Here is a 15,646-nt window from a genome sequence, read left to right as displayed (position 1 = left end):
ATCCATCTATGGACTGGTGCAAGCATCTCGAAGTTGGAATATGCGCTTTGATGAGATGATCAAAGCATATAGTTTTATACAGACTTGCGGTGAAGCCTGTATTTACAAGAAAGTGAGTGGGAGCACTACAACATTTCTGATAAGTATATGTGAATGACATATTGTTGATCGGAAATAATGTAGAATTATTCTGCAAAGCATAAAGGAGTGTTTTGAAAGAAGTTTTTCAAAGAAAGACCTCTGTGAAGCTGCTTACATATTAAGCATCAAGATCTATAGAAATAGATCAAGACGCTTGATAAGTTTTTTCACTGAGTACATACCTTGACAATATTTTGAAGTAGTTCAAAAATGGAACAGTCAAAGAAAGAGTTCTTGGTTGTGTTACAAGGTGTGAAATTGAGTAAGACTCAAAGCCCGACCACGGCAGAAGATAGAAAGAGAATGAAAGTCATTCTCTATGCCTCAGCCATAGGTTCTATAAAGTATGCCATGTTGTGTACCAGATCTATTGTATACCCTACACTATGTTAAGCAAGGGAGTACAATAGTGATCTAAGAGTAGATCACTGGACAGCGGTCAAAATTATCCTTAGTGGAATAAGGAAATATTTCTCAATTATGGAGGTGACAAAAGGTTCGTCGTAAAAGGATTACGTCGATACAAGTTTTTGGCACTGATCCGGATGACTCTAAGTCTTCATCTGGATACATATTGAAAGTGGGAGCAATTAGCTAAAGTAGCTCCGTGCAGAGCATTGTAGACATAGAAATTTGCAAAATACATACGGATCTGAATTTTGGCAGACTCGTTGACTAAGCTTCTCTCACAAGCAAAACATGATCACACCTTAGTACTCTTTGGGTGTTAATCACATATAGATGTGAACTAGATTACTGACTCTAGTAAACCCTTTTGAGTGTTGGTCACATGATGATGTGAACTATGGGTGTTAATCACATGGTGATGTGAACTATTGATGTTAAATCACATGGCGATGTGATCTAGATTATTGACTCTAGTGCAAGTGGGAGACTGAAGGAAATATGCCCTAGAGGCAATAATAAAGTTATTATTTATTTCCTTATATCATGATAAATGTTTATTATTCATGCTAGTCTTGTATTAACCGGAAACATAATACATGTGTGAATACATAGACAAACAGAGTGTAACTAGTATGCGTCTACTTGACTAGCTCGTTGATCAAAGATGGTTATGTTTCCTAACCATAGACATGAGTCGTCATTTGATTAACGGGATCACATCATTAGGAGAATGATGTGATTGACATGACCCATTCCATTAGCTTAGCACCCGATCGTTTAGTATGTTGCTATTGCTTTCTTCAAGACTTATACATGTTCCTATGACTAAGAGATTATGCAACTCCCGTTTGCCGGAGGAACACTTTGTGTGCTACCAAACGTCACAACGTAACTGGGTGATGATAAAGGAGCTCTATAGGTGTCTCCAAAGGTACATGTTGGGTTGGCGTATTTCGAGATTAGGATTTGTCACTCCGATTGTCGGAGAGGTATCTCTGGGCCCTCTCGGTAATGCACATCACATAAGCCTTGCAAGCATTGCAACTAATGAGTTAGTTGTGAGATGATGTATTACGAAACGAGTAAAGAGACTTGCCGGTAACGAGATTGAACTAGGTATTAAGATACCGACGATCGAATCTCGGGCAAGTAACATACCGATAACAAAGAGAACACCGTATGTTGTTATGCGGTCTGACCGATAAAGATCTTCGTAGAATATGTGGGAGCCAATATGAGCATCCAGGTTCCGCTATTGGTTATTGACCGGAGACGTGTCTCGGTCATGTCTACATTGTTCTCGAACCCGTAGGGTCCGCACGCTTAAGGTTTCGATGACAGTTATATTATGAGTTTATGAGTTTTTATGTACTGAAGGAATTCGGAGTCCCAGATGAGATCGGGAACATGACGAGAAGTCTCAAAATGGTCGAGACGTAAAGATCGATATATTGGACGACTATATTCGGACATCGGAAAGGTTCCGAGTGATTCGGGTATTTTCGGAGGTACCGGGGAGTTACGGGAATATGAGGAAGAAGCAATGGGCCTTAATGGGCGTTAGTGGAAAGGACCAGGAGGTGGCGCGCGCCCCTCCCAAGCCCAGTCCGAATTGGACAAGGGGTTTGGGGCGCGGCCCCTCTCTCCCTTCCTTCCCCTCTTCCCCCCTTTCCCCCCTTCTCCTAGTTGGACTAGGAAAGGAGGAAACCTACTCCAACTAGGAGTAGGAATCCTACTCCCTGGCGCGCCCCTCCTAGGGCCGGCCTCCTCCCCCTTGCTCCTTTATATACGGGGGCAGGGGGCACCCCATAGACACACAAGTTGATCCACGTGATCATTTTCTTAGCCGTGTGCGGTGCCCCCTTCCACCATAATCCTCGATAATATTGTAGTGGTGCTTAGGCGAAGCCCTGTGATGGTAGAACATCAAGATCGTCACCACGCCGTCGTGCTGACGGAACTCTTCCCCGACGCTTCGCTGGATCGGAGTCCGGGGATCGTCATCAAGCTGAATGTGTGCTAAAACTCAGAGGTGCCATAGTTTCGGTGCTTGATCGGTCGGGCCCTGAAGACGTACGACTACATCAACCGCGTTGTGCTAACGCTTCCGCTGTCGGTCTACAAGGGTACATAGATCACACTCTTCCCTCATTGCTATGCATCACCATGATCTTGCGTGTCCGTAGGAATTTTTTTGAAATTACTATGTTCCCCAACCGTGTGGGCTCTAACTTTTCCATACGACCTCGGATTGGGACGATCTCTATATTAAATTCGATCTTTTCGACGAGACGAAGACAATCCGTGTAGAAACTTTTCCCATATAAGGCCATCTTGGGGGCTTAATTAGTCGAATAGTGTTCTGAATACAAAATCTGAATACTTCGAACACAACTTCGGCCTTAGAGATGAGACCGGATGACTATGGCCCAAATATCAAAGTTTTTCCTTTTGACGATACGAAACTTTCTCACTTTGAGAACTTCTCCATTTGAGGCCATCTTAATTAAGTTCTTCGCCGTGCCAAAATCTGGTGTCAACACATGGCTGGGCCGGAACGGAGAAACAACATCATCGTCGTGTTCATGGGGAGCCAACTAGCTGGGTCGGAACGGAATATGTCGTCGTGTTCATCGGGAGGGCTTGGACGGAACAGTTGATGAAAACGAGGCCTGGCGTGCCGCAGAACGGAGGAAACGGCCTTGTGTTCTACCGGCCACGTTCGAAACGGGATCATGTTCATCGGGAGGGGTCTGGCATACCGCAAAACGGAGGAAACGGACCTCCTACGGTCAAAACGGGGGTCCTGTTGATCGGGAGGGGTGTGGCGTACTGCAAAACGGAGGAAGCAGACTTGTGTTGGAGCGCTACGGTCAAAACAGGGGTCCTGTTCATCGGGAGGGGTGTGGCGTACCGCAAAACGGGACTCCACGGGATACTATTCATCTCCACCGTCGACCCCCTCCAGCCTCCATGGGCTACTGTTCATCCACCGTCGACCCCCTCCAGCCTCCACCTACGACTGTTCATCCACGAGCTCTTATTCATCCAGCCTCCACCGCGCGCTACTCCACCAACTACTGTTCAACCAGCCCTCTCCACGGGATCCTGTTGAACCACCCCTCTACGGGCTACTATTCATCCAGCCGTCCACCGTCTATTGTTCATCCTGCCCTCCACGGGGTGGTCCTGTTCATCTTGCCCTCCACGGGGTCCTGTTCATCTAGCCCCAACCGGCCCGATCGATCAGGGTCCTGTTCATCCAGAGGCAACACCACGGGGTCATGTTCATCCACCCCCACCGGGAACTATTCATCCACCCCCCACCCCCCATGCAACGCTCACTATTCATCCAGAGGCAGCATCGATCGGCTTCAGTTAGCAGCAGTAGCGAAGGAATCGCTCGATCGGGTTCAGTTAACAGCCATCGATCGATCGCTCGGGTTCAGTAACATGTAGCCTGTAGTGCAATTGCTCGGGTTCAGTTAGAGCCCAATGCCTCGCTCGGGTACAGTTAGAGCCCAATGCCTCGCACCCACGCGCGTGTGTGTGTATGAGAGAAACGCGCATCGCTCGGCCCCGACCACCCACCGTAACCGGGAACACCCCGATATTTTCCACGCCCTCTCTTCTACCACAGTTTTTACCGTCATGGACGGCCCAAAGAATGTCATGCAGCTGCGTCTCCGGCCCGCCCAGGACGAAAAGCCCATTTTCTGTCATGATTTTTGGTCAAAGAAGTAGGAGCCCACCACATCTATGATGATACCGGGTTTTGTCACAATTATCGTCATAGAAGTGTCATAAGTATGACAGAAAAAAATTTCGTTCGGCCCAAATTGTCATGGATGTGTCCTTTTTTTGTAGTGGGTGCTCCTGGATGTTTTCGGGGTATATGGGTATATATAGGAGGAAGAAGTACGTCGGTGGAGCTGCAAGGGGCCCACGAGGGTGGGGGCGTGCCCTCCTGCCTCGTGGCCTCCTCGCTTCTTTCTTGACATCCACTCCAAGTCTCCTTTATCACGTTTGTTCCAAAAATAACTCTCCCGAAGGTTTCATTCCGTTTGGATTCCGTTTGATATTCCTTTTCTGCGAAACACTGAAATAGGCAAAAAAACAACAATTTGCACTGGGCCTTTGGTTAGTAGGTTAGTCCAAAAAATAATATAAAAGGTATATTAAAGCCCATTAAACATCCAAAATAGATAATATAATAGCATGGAACAATCAAAAATTATAGATACGTTGGAGACGTATCAAGCATCCCCAAGCTTAATTCCGGCTCGTCCTCGAGTAGGTAAATGATAAAAACAGAATTTTTGATGTGGAATGCTACCTAGCATAATTCTCAATGTAATTTTCTTTATTGTGGCATGAATGTTCAGATCCGAAAGATTCAAGACAAAAGTTTAATATTGACATAAAAATAATAATACTTCAAGCATACTAACAAAGCAATCATGTCTTCTCAAAATAACATGGCCAAAGAAAGTTATCCCTAAAAAATCATATAGTCTGGCTATGCTCTATCTTCATCACACAAAGTATTTAAATCATGCACAACCCCGATGACAAGCCAAGCAATTGTTTCATAATTTTGATGTTCTCAAACTTTTTCAATCTTCACGCAATATATGAGCATGAGCCATGGACATAGGACTATAGGTGGAATAGAATGGTGGTTGTGGAAAAGACAAAAAAGTGGAGAAGATAGTCTCACATCAACTAGGCGTATCAACGGGCTATGGAGATGCCCACCAATATATATCAATGTGAGTGAGTAGGGAGTGCCATGCAACGGATGCACTAGAGCTATAAGTGCATGAAATCTCAAAAAGAAACTAAATGGGTGTGCATCCAACTCGCTTGCTCACAAAGACCTAGGGCATTTTGAGGAAGCCCATCATTGGAATATACAAGCCAAGTTCTATAATGAAATATTCCCACTAGTATATGAAAGTGACAACATAGGAGACTCTCTATCATGAAGATCATGGTGCTACTTTGAAGCACAAGTGTGGTAAAAGGATAGTAACATTGTCCCTTCTCTCTTTTTCTCTCATTTTTCTCATTTTTTTATTGTTTGTCCGGAGTATCATCCCAACTTGTGCGGGAATCATAGTTCCATCATCCTTTCCTCATATGGGACAATGCTCTAATAATGATAATCATCACACTTTTATTTACTTATAACTCAAAAATTACAACTCGATACTAGAACAAAATATGACTCTATGTGAATGCCTCCGGCGGTGTGCCAGGATGTTCAATGAATCAAGAGTGACATGTATGAAAGAATTATAAAGGTGGCTTTTGCCACAAATACGATGTCAACTACATGATCATGCAAAGCAATATGACAATGATGAAGCGTGTCATAACAAACGGAACGGTGAAAAGTTGCATGGCAATCAATATATCTCGGAATGGCTATGGAAATTCCATAATAGGTAGGTATGGTGACTGTTTTGAGGAAGGTATATGGTGGGTGTATGATATCGGCAAAAGGTGCATGGAATTGGAGAGGCTGGCAATGGTGCAAGGGTGAGATTGCGTATAATCCATGGACTCAACATTAGTCATAAAGAACTCACATACTTATTGCAAAAATCTATTAGTTATAGAAACAAAGTACTACACGCATGCTCCTAGGGGGATATATTGGTAGGAAAATACCATCGCTCATCCCCGACCGCCACTCGTAAGGAAGACAATCAATAAATAAATCATGCTCCGACTTCATCACATAACGGTTCACCATACGTGCATTCTACGGGAATCACAAACTTTAGAACAAGTATTTCTCAAATGCACAACTACTCAACTAGAATGACTCTAATATCACCATCTTCATATCTCAAAACAATTATCAAGTATCAAACTTCTCATAGTATGCAATGCACTTTTATGATAGTTTTTATTATACCCATCTTGGATGCCTATCATATTAGGACTAATTTTATAGCCAAAGAAAATTACCATGCTGTTCTATAAGACTCTCAAATGATATAAGTGAATCACGAGAGATCAATAATTTCTATAAAATAAAACCACCACCGTTCTCTTAAAGGATATAAGTGAAGCACTAGAGCAAAATTATCTAGCTCAAAAGATATAAGTGAATCACATAGAGTATTCTAATAAATTCCGATTCATGTGTGTCTCTCCAAAAGGTGTGTACAGCAAGGATGATTGTGGTAAACTAAAAAGGAAAGACTCAAATCATACAAGACGCTCCAAGCAAAACACATATCATGTGGTGAATAAAAATATAGCCTCAAGTAAAGTTACCGATGGACGAAGACGAAAGAGGGGATGCCTTACGGGGCATCCCCAAGCTTAGGCTTTTGGTTGTCCTTGAATTTTACCTTGGGGTGCCTTGGGCATCCCCAAGCTTAGGCTCTTTCCACTCCTTATTCCATAATCCATCAAATCTTTACCCAAAAACTCTATCATGAAGACCGTGGTGCTATTTTGAAGCACAAGTGTGGAAAAAGGATAGTAACATTGTCCCTTCTCTCCTTTTCTCTCATTTTTTTGTTTGGGCTTCTTTGTCCTCTTTTTTATTTATTCTTTCCTTACATGAGATAATGCTCTAATAATGATGATCACCACACTTTTATTTACTCATAACTCAATGTTACAACTCGATACTAGAACAAAAATATGACTCTATGTGAATGCCTCCGGCGGTGTACCGGGATATGCGATGAATCAAGAGCGACATGTATGAAAGAATTATGAAAATGGCTTTGCCACAAATACGATGTCAACTACATGATCATGCAAAGCAATATGACAATGATGGAGCGTGTCATAATAAACGGAACGATGGAAAGTTGCATGGCAATATATCTCAAAATGGCTATGGAAATGCCATAATAGGTAGGTATGGTGGCTGTTTTGAGGAAAATATAAGGAGGCTTATGTGTGATAGAGCATATCGTATCACGGGGTTTGGATGCACCATCGAAGTTTGCACCAACTCTCAAGGTGAGAAAGGGCAATGCACGGTACCGCAGAGGCTAGCAAATTGCGGAAAGGTAAGTGCTTATGATCCATGGACTCACATTAGTCATAAAGAACTCATATACTTATTGCAAAATTTTATTAGCCCTCGAAACAAAGTACTACTACACATTCCCCTAGAGGGATAGATTGGTAGGAAAAGACCATCGCTCGTTCCCGACTGCCACTCATAAGGAAAGCACTCAAAGAACACCCCATGCTTCAAATTTGTCACACAATGTTTACTATGCGTGCATGCTACGAGACTTGCCAGCTTTAACACAAGTATTTCTCAATTTCACAATTGCCCAACTAGCATGTCTCTAACATTACCACCTTTATATCTCAAAACATCTATCAAGTATCATAATATTCAATGCACTCTATATGAAAGTTTTTATCATACCCATCTTGAATGCCTATCATATTAGGACTAATTTTATAGCCAAAGAAAATTACCATGCTGTTCTAAAATACTCTCAAAATAATATAAGTGAATCATGAGAGATCAATAATTTCTACAAAATAAAACCACCACCGTGCTCTAAAAAATATAAGTGAAGCACTAGAGCAAAATTATCTAGCTCAAAAGATATAAGTGAAGCACATAGAGTATTCTAATAAATTCTGATTCATGTGTGTCTCTCCCAAAAGTTGTGTAAAGCAAGGATGATTGTGGTAAACTAAAAAGCAAAGACTCAAATCATACAATACGCTCCAAGCAAAACACATATCATGTGGTGAATAAAAATATAGCCTCAAGTAAAGTTACCGATGGACGAAGACGAAAGAGGGGATGCCTTTCGGGGCATCCCCAAGCTTAGGATTTTGGTTGTACTTGAATTTTACCTTGAGGTTCCTTAGTAATCCCCAAGATTAGGCTGTTGCCACTCCTTATTCCATAATCCATCAAATCTTTACCGAAAACTTGAAAACTTCACAACACTAAACTCAACAGAAAAAATCTCATGAGCTCCGTTAGTATAAGAAAACAAACCACCACTTCAAGGTACTGTAATTAACTCATTCTTTATTTATATTGGTGTTAAACCTACTGTATTCCAACTTCTCTATGGTTCATACCCCCCCCCCCCGATACTATCCATAGATTCATCAAAATAAGCAAACAACACACGAAAAATGGAATCTGTCAAAAACAGAACATTTTGTAGTAATCTGTAGGTTTTGAATACTTCTATGACCCCAAAAATTCGAAATTAAATTGGTGGAGGTGAGGAATTTGTCTATTAATCATCTTAAAAAATAATCAACCTAATCGCACTCTCAAGTAAAAAATGGCAGCAAATCTCGTGAGCGCTAAAGTTTCTGTTTTTTTACAGTAGGATCAAAAGACTTTCCCCAAGTCTTCCCAAAGGTTCTACTTGGCACAAACACTAATTAAAAACATAAAACCACATATAAACAGAGGCTAGATGAATTATTTACTACTAAACAGGAACAAAAAACAATAAACAAAAATAAAATTGGGTTGCCTCCCAACAAGCGCTATCGTTTAACGCCCCTAGCTAGGCCTAAAAAAGAATAGATCTAGGTATTGTCATCTTTGGGAGGCAGTTTTTCAACAGAACACTTATAACCCTTAGGAGTTTCCTTCTTTTTATTAATGATCAAACTCCTAGGCATGAAATCAAGAAATTCATTTGTAGCAAAAGGTTCCTTAATGATAACGAAAAAGTTGGGGTGAACACTTATTGCTTTGTGATCTGCTTTTTCCTTAGAAGATTCACCTTTTTTATTTTTAGGCACATACATAAACTTGGCAATTCTAGTAGTAGGATGATTTGTAGTATTTTTCATAGAAGAAAAGGCATAACCTAAGTTGGTAATAATATCCTCAAATTTATCAATTCTTGTGGAATCTTGATCTACCTTTTCGTTAACTATGGGTTCCTTTTCTTTAAAAAATTTAAGAGCAACTCCTACCTTAGATCCGTATTGGGTAATTTGGTTGTGGATCTTTCTTTCCAAATTTTCAATCAACTCTACAGTGGCAACTTTAATTTCAATAATTTTAAGCCTTTGCATCACATGTTCCAAGGTTAAAATAGTTCCATTAACCAAAAGAGGTGGTGGCCCAAACAAATCTATCATAGCATTATAAGAATCAAAAGTATGGCTACCCAAGAAATTCCCTCCGGTAATGGTATCAAGAATATATCTATTCCAAGGTGTGATGCCTACATAAAAATTGCGGAGAAGAACGGAAGTGGATTGCTTCCTAGTGGATCTATTATGAGCATTGCAAATCCTATACCAAGCATCTTTTAAATTTTCTCCCTCCCTTTGTTTAAAAGTAAGAATTTCATGATTGGGAGCACTAACAATGGTAGAAGGGCTAGCCATAATAGAAAAACCAACGATCTAACACACGGACACACAAGAAGGAAGCAAAAAGAGACGAGCAAAAAAGAGGGCGAATAAAACGACAAGGGTGAAGTGGGTTTGAGGAAAACGAGAGGCAAATGGCAAATAATGTAATGTGAGGGATAAGAGTTTGTGATGGGTACTTGGTATGTCTTGACTTGACTTGGTGCAACCTCCCCGTTAACGGCGCCAGAAATCCTTCTTGCTACCTCTTGAGCATGTGTTGGTTTTCCCTTGAAGAGGAAAGGGTGATGCAACAAAGTAACATAAGTATTTCCCTCAGTTTTGAGAACCAAGGTATCAATCCAGTAGGAGGTAACACGCAAGTCACCTAGTACCTGCACAAACAAACAAGAACCTCGCAACCAACGCGATAAAGGGGTTGTCAATCCCTTCACGGTCACTTACGAAAGTGAGATCTCATAGAGATAATAAGATAAATATTTTTGGTATTTTTGTTGTATAGATTGGAAAATAAAGATAGCAAAATAAAAAATGATAGAAATAGCTAGTTGATATGAAAATAATTTGATGGAAGATAGACCCGGGGGCCATAGGTTTCACTAGTGGCTTCTCTCAAGATAGCAAATTCTACGGTGGGTGAACAAATTACTGTCGAGCAATTGATAGAAAAGAGAATAGTTATGACAATATATAGGCATGATCATGTATATAAGCATCACGTCCGTGACAAGTAGACCGAAACGATTCTGCATCTACTACTATTACTCCACACATCGACCGCTATCCAGCATGCATCTAGAGTATTAAGTTCATAAGAACAGAGTAACGCATTAGGCAGGATGACATGATGTAGAGGGATAAACTCAAGCATTATGATATAAACACCATCTTTTTATCCTCGATGGCAACAATACAATACGTGCCTTGCTGCCCCTGCTGTCACTAGGAAAGGACACCGCAAGATTGAACCCAAAGCTAAACACTTCTCCCATTGCAAGAAAGATCAATCTAGTAGGCCAAACCAAACTGATAATTCGAAGAGACTTGCAAAGATATTTAAATCATGCAGAAAAGAATTCAGAGAAGAATCAGATATTGTTCATAGATAATCTTGATCATAAATCCACAATTCATCGGATCTCGACAAACACACCGCAAAAAGAATTACATCGAATAGATCTCCAAGAGAATCGAGGAGAACTTTGTATTGATATCCAAAGAGAGAGAAGAAGCCATCTAGCTAATAACTATGGACCCGAAGGTCTGTGGTAAACTACTCACACATCATTGGAGAGGCTATGGTGTTGATGTAGAAGCCCTTCGTGATCGATTCCCCCTCCGATGGAGCGCCGGAAAAGGCCCCAAGATGGGATCTCACGAGTACAGAAGGTTGCGGCGGTGGAAATAGGGTTTCTTGGTGCTCCTGGATGTTTTCGGGGTATATGGGTACATATAGGAGGAAGAAGTTTGTCAGTGGAGCTGTGAGGGGCCCACGAGGGTGGGGGCGCGCCTACCCCCCTGGGCGCGCCCTCTTGCCTCGTGGCCTCCTCGCTTCTTTCTTGACATCCACTCCAAGTCTCCTGGATCACGTTTGTTCCAAAAATAACTCTCCCGAAGGTTTCATTTTGTTTGGATTCCGTTTGATATTCCTTTTCTACGAAACACTAAAATAGGCAAGAAAACAGCAATTTGCATTGGGCCTTTGATTAGTAGGCCCAAAAATAATATAAAAAGGTATATTAAAGCCCATTAAACATCCAAAATAGATAATATAATAGCATGGAACAATCAAAAATTATAGATACGTTGGAGACGTATCAGAGATCTCCATGATTCTACTCTACAATATGCATTTGCTATTCAAAGCAAATTCCTCAAATATGCACATCTTCAGGGGGAGTTCTTCTATATCTTGCAATCAAATTCCTCAATATCTGCATTTACACTTCATATGTTTATCCCCGTTGAAAACTTAACCTATATTGTCATCAATCGCCAAAAAGGGGGAGATTGTAAGTGCATCTAGTGCCCCTTAGTGATTTTGGTGCATTGAAGACTTATAGGTTTAGGGACTAATGCGTTTGTGAGTGTACATAGGTCTATAAGTCTATGAGGAGTTTCATATTTATAGAGAAAGTCGACCCCTAAAAATGAATGTCTTCAACTGAAGACTTTGAAAGTGAAGAATTTGGTGTGACCGTGAGGGCTTGATATTCGTGCGAGGAATATGAAGCGTGGAGACTTTTGTTTCGTAGTTTCATTTTCTCCTTCTTGAGTCATAGGAAACTCCGTACTATTAAAGGGGGTCGAGGTAAAACTAAGGAAAAGTTTCCAAGTGATGCTCATCTCAAAATCCTACACCTACCAATCCTTTCGAGTGAAGCCATTGGAAATCTCATACAGTTCAGTCAATTTCTTTAGTGACAGAGACGAAGTTCTTCTGGTCTCTAAGGAATTTGTTCTGACTGAGGAGTTAGGAATTCGCCAGTGCGATTTGCCTACAAGTGAGGAACATGATAGCCCTGAGGAATTTGATACTCAAATATCCAATCGTTGCTGTGTTATGCGTCAGCTGGCCCAAAATATCTTCCCACTTAACGGTCATATCATTGAAGGGCATTTATGTCTTATCATGTCGAGCTGCTCCCTAGGCTATAAATAGACGCCCCCTACAACCACTAGTTGGTTGGCTGCTCCGAGAGAAACTGACACTTATCATTGAGAGCATCCCATCCTCCGAGGACTTTGAGCGAAAATCATCAAGTGAGGAAAAACCCAAACCCAAACACCTACAAACCCAAAATGATTGAGCATCACTAAAGAGATTGTTCCTATGTGGAACCGACACTTGTTACCTTTGAGGACTGTGCATCCTCCAGACGGTTAGGCGTCATGGTCTAGAGCATCCAAGAGGAAATTGTGGATCGCTGAGTGACTGAGTCTATGAAGGTTTGAAAGTCACCTGAAGACTTACCACGAGTGATTGGACGAGGTCTGTGTGACCTTACCTCAAGGAGAATATGGTGAGGAATGTGTGTCTGGGACTGTGTGTCCTCATGTTTAAATACCTAACCGCTCCAACCAGACGTACGACTGTCACAGTAGTTAGAACTGGTCTACCAAATCATCGTCTTCACCAAGCTACTGGTTCTATTTCCTCAACCCTTTCATTTCCTCATTTATGTGTTAAAGTACTTGATCGTTACTGTTTGAAGACTTTGACTGAAGACTTTCTCAATTTCCTCAATCCTATTTCTGCAGTCAGTTTGTCTTCAGCCTTCTTATCCTGTTTACACGCTACTTGTACTCTGTGCTTGTTTTAATTTCATCATGATGATTGTGCTTCTGTTCTGTTATGCTTGTATCTGAGTACTTATTCCGCTGCTAAGTAGTTCGTTGCTTAGAATTTCCTCACCTTGAAATTCCTCAGTGACGAATTTGTAAAAATCGCCTATGCACCCTCCTCTAGTCGATATAACACACTTTCATGATAACATAGTTGTACACCAATAAGAGGCTCAAAGATGAGCAAATTGTCCCATAACCAACGGGTTCCAGGCTACCGACCAGGATTCTTATCTCTACTAGTTGTCATCCAAGAAGAACTTCACGTAGATCGTTCATGCTCTCAACGCAAAGCTTTACCTAACTTGTACTCGCACCTGAGGCTGTTGTGGTATCTATGAACTTTTTGGACTCAACAACTCTCATGGCCAAGGGTACCAAGACTAACAACACTCATAGGTTGGAAATTGACAAGTGTTAGACATTGCAGCAAGTAGCTAAGCAGTATAAACCAACTATTCCTATGAATACTAGAATAATGTAAAGCCCTCGATGCGGCTATATCTCCCACGTGTCGAAGCACGACTTAGAGGCATAACTGCATTGAAAGAAATGTCGCAAGTGAGGTAATCTTCACACAACCCATGTAATGCATAAGGGAAAAGAGATACATAGTCTGCTTACAATCGCCACTTCACACAATTACATGAATAAAGCATTACATCATCCAGATACAATCAAGGTCCGACTACGGAACCAAAATAAAGAAGACTACCCCAAATGCTACACAGATCCCCGATCGTCCCGACTGGGCTCCACTACTGATCAACTAGAACGAAACAATACAAAGGACAAGATCTTCATCGAGCTCCTCCTTGAGCTTGGTTGCGTCATCTACACGGTTCAACGGCACCTGCAAGGTGGTTCTGGAAGTATCTGTGAGTCACAGGGACTCAACAATCTCACACCCTCGCGATCAAGACTATTTAAGCTTATAGGAAGGGTAAAAGGTATGAGGTGGAGCTGCAGCAAGCGACTAGCATATATGGTGGCTAACATACGCAAACGAGAGCGAGAAGAGAAGGCAAAAGCACGGTCAAACAACTATGATCAAGAAGTGATCCTAGAACAACCTACGCCAAACATAACTCCAACACCGTGTTCAGTTCCCGGACTCCGCCGGAAAGAGACCATCACGGTTACACACACGGTTGATGTATTTTAATTAAGGTCCACTTCAGGTTTTCTACAACCGAACATTAACAAATTCCCATCTGCCCATAACCGTGAGCACGGCTTTCGAAAGTTCAAATCCCTGCAGGGGTGTCCCAACTTAACCCATCACAAGCTCTCACGGTCAACGAAGGATATTCCTTCTCCCAAGACAATCCGATCAGGCTCGGCATCCAGGTTGCAAGACATCCTCGACAATGGTAAAACTGAAGGAAATATGCCCTAGAGGCAATAATAAAGTTATTATTTATTTCCTTATATCATGATAAATGTTTATTATTCATGCTAGAATTGTATTAACCGGAAACATAATACATGTGTGAATACATAGACAAACAAAGTGTCACTAGTATGCCTCTACTTGACTAGCTCGTTAATCAAAGATGGTTATGTTTCCTAACCATGAACAATGAGTTGTTCTTTGATTAACGGGATCACATCATTAAGTGAATGATCTGATTGACATGACCCATTCCATTAGCTTAGCACCCGATCGTTTAGTATGTTGCTATTGCTTTCTTCATGACTTATACATGTTCCTATGACTATGAGATTATGCAACTCCCGTGTGGAGGAGGAACACTTTGTGTGCTACCAAACGTCACAACGTAACTGGGTGATTATAAAGGAGCTCTACAGGTGTCTCCAAAGGTACATGTTGGGTTGGCATATTTCAAGATTAGGATTTGTCACTCCGATTGTCGGAGAGGTATCTCTGGGCCCTCTCGGTAATGCACATCACTTAAGCCTTGCAAGCATTGCAACTAATGAGTTAGTTGCGGGATGATGTATTACAGAACGAGTAAAGAGACTTGCCGGTAACGAGATTGAACTAGGTATTGGAATACCGACGATCGAATCTCGGGCAAGTAACATACCGATGACAAAGGGAACAACGTATGTTGTTATGCGGTCTGACCGATAAAGATCTTTGTAGAATATGTAGGAGCCAATATGAGCATCCAGGTTCCGCTATTGGTTATTGACCGGAGACATGTCTCGGTCATGTCTACATAGTTCTCGAACCCGTCGGGTCCGCACGCTTAAGGTTACGATGACAGTTATATTATGAGTTTATGCATTTTGATGTACCGAAGTTTGTTCGGAGTCCCGGATGTGATCACGGACATGACGAGGAGTCTCGAAATGGTCGAGAGATAAAGATTGATATATTGGAAGCCTATGTTTGGATATCGGAAGTGTTCCGGGTGAAATCGGGATT

The sequence above is a fragment of the Triticum dicoccoides genome, chromosome 1A (assembly GCF_002162155.2).
Source record: "Triticum dicoccoides isolate Atlit2015 ecotype Zavitan chromosome 1A, WEW_v2.0, whole genome shotgun sequence".
In the NCBI taxonomy this organism is placed as follows: domain Eukaryota; kingdom Viridiplantae; phylum Streptophyta; class Magnoliopsida; order Poales; family Poaceae; genus Triticum; species Triticum dicoccoides.
Note: the sequence above shows the minus strand (reverse complement) of the source record.